Here is a 6,880-nt window from a genome sequence, read left to right as displayed (position 1 = left end):
TTTTGAATTTAAAACAAAATAGAACATTAAAAGAGTCTCGATCCTCGGAACATGAGGAGTCACCAATCTCTCCAAAAGATCAAAGGATCAATCTAGCCACAAGTGTGTGAAATAGGGATTATACCCTACATTAGTGAAAAAAATGTAGTCACAAATATGCATTAGTAGATAGAATGTATCACGACTCAAACGTACACCCTAGACGTGGCCAGCACTCGAGAACCATTGCTGATCTTCAAGAGAACCCTTATCCTGGTTAACTATAGGCAAAAGGCTAACTTGAGCATACATAAGAATCAATTTACGTTTGTTTGGTACTGCTATTTTTAACTAACTTTCAACAGGGGTGTGTCCCAATAATTATTTGGACTATTTTTGCTGACTATGTGTTTTACTGCTGTTTTTAATATTATTTGTCCTCGTCTGTATTATGTTTGTTCTTTCCTACAATTCTTCTTACAAAAAGGGGGAGCTATTTTGTCCTCTCAAATCTAAAGAGGAGGGGGGGCAGCAAGCGTACATACAGTCAGGTAAATACCTTTAGCTTAAGATGAAATTCTTACCAAGTTGTCATTATCAAAATGGGGGAGATTTGTGAACTCCTTAGAGTTACGTAATTTTTAAAATTGACACTTAACACATTACTTACACATTTCACAGGCCATGAAATTGAAACGGAATGAATCCACGTAGAAGTCACCATGATGGAAGGAAAGAACAGGGTTGATTCTTATAGAACCTGATAGAAAGGAAAGGCTAAATCTAAGGAATCGATCCAAACATAAAGATGGCCTAGATTCAGCAATCAACAAATTTAAGGAGATCACTTATTGAAAAAATCAAATCAATGGATCAGCAAATCAAATTCACAAATAGCATCAAGCTATCAAGGAAAGAAGAAGACGAGAATCAAGCAAAAGATCAAAGGATTTAGAAAGCCAAGCCAAGAAGAATAGAAATAGTGATTTACCATGCACATATCTGATATGGACATGGATCAGCAAATAGCTTCAATCAGGGAATATCTCAACCATCCTTGATTGAGAGTATTATCCCTTGGGTTCTCCTTACAATGAACAAGAGTCCATGGCTATATAAACGACTCTCAGAATTAAGTGTGAAGTAGGAAACTTCACTTGATCTTATAGAACAGTTTTTCTTTTATATTTCATAAAGCTTTCTAAACTCTTGAATGGAAAAGAAAAATAAAGACAAGTAGAGTTAGTGTCAAGGTATCTATCAGATTTGCATATCAGGCAGGATCAAGCCACACATACGTTGTACTATCAAAGCTCTCTTCAAAGCTCTTAAGGAAATTGCAACCCAAGGGAACTGAACTCGACACCTCAGTGATCTGAACAAGCATAAAAACACTCGTGCCCTTTAAATTACTGCATTTTATCTTAACTGTTTATTTAGCCTACTAATGTGCAGGTGAGTCTATTGTCCTTTTCAGGAAGTCGACTGTTTATTTAGCACTTTTGTAAATGTCCTTAAAGCCTACAATGATATTAGAACAATGACAACTAACCAATGTCGGTAAAAGCTTTAGAACTCTCTGTTAATGTACACATTCATTGCCGCTAAAAATTATTTTTGCAGTAGTGTCATTTATAGACTCGGTCTGCACAACTCTTTTACTAGAGACTATAAAGATATCCTCAAATTAATTTAGTTTGAAGAGCAACAAGTTGTATTTCGATTTCATCTTTTTACAAGGAGAAGGTGATCAAGATTGTGTACTGTACAAATACCTAGAACATACCTTTGAAGCTTCATGTTAAGAGTGTGAATGCTAAGTAGATGTGATGTTCAAATATTTAGTCTTAGTAGCAGTAAATGTAGGGGTATTAGGGAAGCGCCCTGCATTCTTGAACCCAATCCAATGGGAGTTTTAGTGGATGAAAAGCTACATTGGTTGAGTCAAAAGACCTAGATGATGAAGGATTTGGTCAAGTTCCTAGGCCTCATGTCAGATTTAACCAACTAGAATATCTGATTATGATCTTATAGTTCTAGGAGGGCGTCTTCATGCTGTTTAAGCAAATCGGTGTGTTAGCGGATGGTTGAGGATTTGGATAATGAAAGAGTAAAATGTGAGAGATTCTTGGGTGATGATGTTTCCTGTGAAGCCTTACACAGCAACGCGTTATAATGATAAGCAAATCACCCAGATTTCTATGCATGCTAAAGAGTGGAGAGATCTTGTTTGACTATGATCAATGCCTAATTATCGTTCAAACTGCAGTCTATGTTGGTACCCTCAACTGGGAAAATTTTCTGTAAGCTTCATACTGCCATTGACAGTAAATCGTTTTAGCTTTTTATACTAAAACAAACTTGAAATATTCTACTCTTTATTCTACAGGCACAGAAGGTGAATTATGATAATAATCTTTAGTTCTGTTTTCTAGAATATCATAAAATAGGTTTATCATTCAACAAATAAACAGGAAAACAAAAAAAAAAGAGAAATACCGATAGACAGGCCACCATAGATGGAATGTGAAGGCATTGTAGTGGTCTTTTCATCAAAGAATTAGATATACATACAAAAAGTTGTCATATTGCCAGTTTGGTTCCCCCCTCTCTCCAGAAAAAATAAAAGAAATAGTACTAGTATATTTACTATCAAGATCTCATTTACAATTTACAGGCTCCATTCAACCCCAATTGCAATACAATGCTTATCAAGATTTGTTTACGAGTTCTATCTTCTAAATGGGATTTGAGTAGACTTTAATTAAATCCTATCAAAACAAAACTCTTTAACTAAGAATTCATCCTGATGGTTTAGTCGATTATGAAGCACTATCATCTTATCCACCTCCAAACGAAAGTCAGCACTATAACTGTTAAGATCATTCCAGCATATTTGATCCATCTATCAACACGATTCCTCTTCTCAATAAGTCTTATTACAGAATTTGATATCCCCACAGTGTTGCGCACATCTAATGCTTTTCGTTGAGCTCACTGCAACAAATCATCACATAAGATACCAAGAGTTCAACAATAGCGGGGAAGACTTAACGTAAAGTTTTGACTTATTTGTAGACACTAGCACTGATCATGGCAAAGACTTCTCTTAATAAGAGTAAATAGGAGAGCATCTATATTAAATGTATTATAAGTAAAAGGGAAGTCTGATGCATCAAGCATTACATGTTCAAGCGGGGTCTAGGGAAGGGCCACACCGCAAGGGGCTTAATATAGGAAGTTACCCTAACAAAGCACTGAATCCACAGTTTGAATCCTTGATTTATAGGTCACACTGACTCCACAGTTTGAATCCTTGATTTATAGGTCACACGGAGACAACTTTACCATTATTCAAGGTTCCCCTTCATTGTATTAGTATAAGTAGATCTTTTTCTTCACATTAACACAGGGGTTACCAGCCAAGAACTTGCATATTTAATCTGAAAATTCATCAATGTCAACTAGGATAAGCAAGTTTATGTGATCAGCCACCAATTTCAGACCGAAGATTTGGGACAAGATCAAAAATAGTCTCTGAACCAGAGCCAGCCAACAGGAGCTCAAATAGTATGACTTGTTAACAGTCCCTATTCACATTCTTGCTTAGTTGCTCCCTTCTTTTTAATATAGAAGAGGCAGTAGTAAAGAGTAAAACTTGATTATCTTGCTTCATAACTAAGTTTAGAAGCCACAGATCTTTCATTGCCCATCTATTTGCCCAATGAGAAGGAAGCAAACCACCGTCAGCCAATGAGTACAACTTCTCAGCCTTCTGTCCTTGAACCAACCATAAGCAGTTAAAATTAACAAAGTGACTGTTTGGGTTGACTTATTCTTAAGTGTTTTGGCACATCGGGTAAAGTTAAAAAGTGATTATAAGTACTTAATTTTAAGTCAAAATAACAAAATAAGCCAAAAGCCATAAGTTAGAAATTCTAACGTATGACTTTTGATTTGTAAGTCATAAGCCAAAAGTCAATCCAAAAGGTTCTTAGTACAATAAGCTAAGACACAGACAACAGTCTTACCAAAAATATAGGCAATTTCCTAGTTAAAGTAGGAGAGTTTCCCATCAGTTCAAACTCTAAAATATAATGCCATTGCAATAACAAAAACATACTGCATATCTACCCAGTACAATATGTAACCGAGTAAATTAGAAGCTTGTTTACCTTTTTATGCCTAATGTATATAAAATTTAAATCAGGTGATCTACTTTAGGTACCTTTAGACGATCCCTTTGCTCACTATATTTTGAAAGAATACCTGTCTCTGTTGCCAAGGTTTCTTCAAGCATTCTGGATGAGCTACGAGCAGATTGCATTGCCTGAGCTTTGTCATCAAAAATCCTCAAAACATGAGATGAATCAGCGCTCTACAACATTATAAAAATAAATTAGATGGAATTCATGAGACTACAGAATTATTCATCATACATGCACTAAAAAAATTACACACAACTCTCCCAAGTAATTCTGTTCTCTCCCGGACTTCTTGCATCCTTCTCCGATGCCGTAGGTTATATTTGTCCACACTATCTTTCAAAGAGTCAGCCACTAGTTCCACTTTCCTGTACAAGTAAGACACAGTCTTTCAATTGTGGAATTATAAATTTAGAGTGAAAGACAAACTACGACTAAGCAAGTCTCTCTCTCTTTGACTACACAAAGAGTAAGCAAAATTACATTGGTTTATGAAAATTGTGCTTTCTCCGGTGTATTCCACTATTCATGTTTAATCTATATGAGAAAGAAAAGTTGCTAAAGTATAGGACTAACAAATCCTTCGGGGTGGCCCACTGGTTTGAGCTTGGGACTTCCAGCTTGGAGGTCTCAAGTTCGAAACGTCTTGCCAGCAAAAAGCAAGGGGTTTGCCTTTTGGGTCGAGCTCGTCACACCGGGCTTAGCTAGTGCAGGTTACTTCTCTTATGTGGTTTGCGAGATATTGCATAGGAGTGAGGGTTTTACCCTGTGCGCGCGGGTTTCCCTTGTCGTCAAAAAAAAGTATAGGACTGACTATTTTGTACGTAGAAACCCACATGAATTACATGATTCATCTTCACTCAACTTTTTACTAATCAAAAGGTTGAAAAACTAACTCAGCCTCATCAAATTTGATGAGCCCTTGCCTTAACTTTCTAGAATCATCAAATATGGTTCAAACTTCTTTTGGTTTTTCAAAACGGTTCTACTTAATTTGAGAAAATTAAAACAGCGAAAATTCTCCCACAAAACATGCATTTACAGTATAATCTAGAACATTAACAATTAAAATTGTACAAAATGCAACTTTTTTCAAATAAAAGCGATGACTGATTGGATAATCCAAATCCGGATATATACCAAACTAATCAGGTTTTATCTTTCAACAATCCATACAGATGGATCCTACGAGATCATACAGCATCATATAATCTGAAAACTGAGACCTGTAAAAATTTGAGCATGTCAAGGACCCAAAGAAATGCATTTTGTCTAGTTTTCTACTGCACCGATAGGAGCATTTTCACGTGAAAAGATCTAAAATTTATTTAAAATGGCATGCAACGACAACAATATACTCAATATAGTCCCACAAAGTGAGATCTGGCGAGGATACAGTGTTCGCATTATTTAACCGTACCTTAGAGATAAAAATGACATGCATTATCTCAAGATTTATATTAAGAATTCACTGCTTCATCTCAAATTGCTGAATGATAAAGCGTCCTCAATTCTAACTATGTAATATAAAGAACTCTATCATTGGCTCATAGTCAGATGGAGTGAAATCTTATTAGTATTTTCAACTTGATCAACCAATCAACTATGCTTTAATATCAAATCAGTTGGCATTTCATATGAATCCTCTAAGCCTAATCAACCAATCAAGTTTGATATTAAGAAATCACTGCTTCATCTCAATCAATCAACTATGCCTCAATATCAAATCAGTTGGCATGTTAGCCATATGAATCCTCTAAACCTAATTAAGCCTAACACGAACAGCCAATTGAATCTCAACAATAGGGATCCTTAATCAAGAATATCAAAAAAAAAAACGAACAAAGAGGCAGTTGAAATCAAAATTAAAACATCATAATTCCGGGAGGATAAAAAGGCAACCTTTTTCCAGAGATCACGTTAAGATTTAGCAGGTATGGAATGCCAAAGACGTTCCATTTCGGAGCAAAGTAACTGGATTTGGCTGATATCTTTTCTCAAATCCTCAACTGCTTTCTCCGAAGGATCATTCACGGCGGCGCCCGATGACAACTCGGAGGAAGAAGAGGTGTATTCAAAATGCTCGAGCTTCTCTAAGCCATCTCTGGTTTTGAGTAACAGCCGCCGGGAACTCCAATAGAGCTCCGATAACGTTCCGACACCGCCAGCCACCTCAGTGAACATCGCCATTGTTGTTTCGGTTCTTTTGGCTCCTGGAGTTTATTAATAATTGCAGAAATTCTATAAGGATGAGAAGGGTACATAAATTTGGGGTTTATATATTTACTTTCGTACATGAATTTCAAATATTTTTACTTCTAATTCTATTGGAAAATGATTTAAGTCATATTTTGAAAATAATACATAAATTGTAGTCTTTCTTATTAACTTTCGATATGAATTTGAAACCGAGATTTTGTGGAATGGTGTGGTTCCCCAATTATAGAACATAAGCTTCTATGGGATAATTATTTTAAGGAAAAAAATAACTTAAATACACAAGTATAAGTTTAGTATTCTTTAATTTTCCCTCTTTTTTTAAATATTACATAATTTTCTTTTATTTAATTTTAGTAAAAGTTTAGAGATACATAACCTTTTCTCTTCTATAACATACACTTCCCCAATATCATGCCTATTTTTTCTCCACTAAAACACTCAATCTTCTTAATCACTTTTTGAATTTTGAATTATTA

At 35.4% G+C, this 6,880-nt stretch overlaps 1 long non-coding RNA gene across 3 annotated transcripts; it reads right to left on the bottom strand.

The window, feature by feature from the left end:
• Nucleotides 1–2,499: 2,499 nt before the first annotated feature.
• On the bottom strand, nt 2,500–6,636 carry LOC101256974 (uncharacterized). 3 transcript variants are annotated; one of them, XR_011221355.1, is made up of 4 exons: nt 6,087–6,636; nt 4,441–4,552; nt 4,249–4,357; nt 2,500–2,976 (listed from the first exon to the last, which is right to left on the bottom strand). It is a non-coding gene; the product is annotated as an uncharacterized lncRNA (long non-coding RNA). The 3 variants fall into 3 exon arrangements; XR_003246950.2 differs by having other exon boundaries at nt 2,500–3,754; nt 4,249–4,552; XR_011221354.1 differs by having other exon boundaries at nt 4,249–4,552.
• Nucleotides 6,637–6,880: the final 244 nt, after the last annotated feature.

The sequence above is a fragment of the Solanum lycopersicum genome, chromosome 5 (assembly GCF_036512215.1).
Source record: "Solanum lycopersicum chromosome 5, SLM_r2.1".
NCBI classification, from domain to species: Eukaryota; Viridiplantae; Streptophyta; class Magnoliopsida; order Solanales; family Solanaceae; genus Solanum; species Solanum lycopersicum.
Note: the sequence above shows the minus strand (reverse complement) of the source record. Positions and strands in the feature narration are given on the sequence as shown.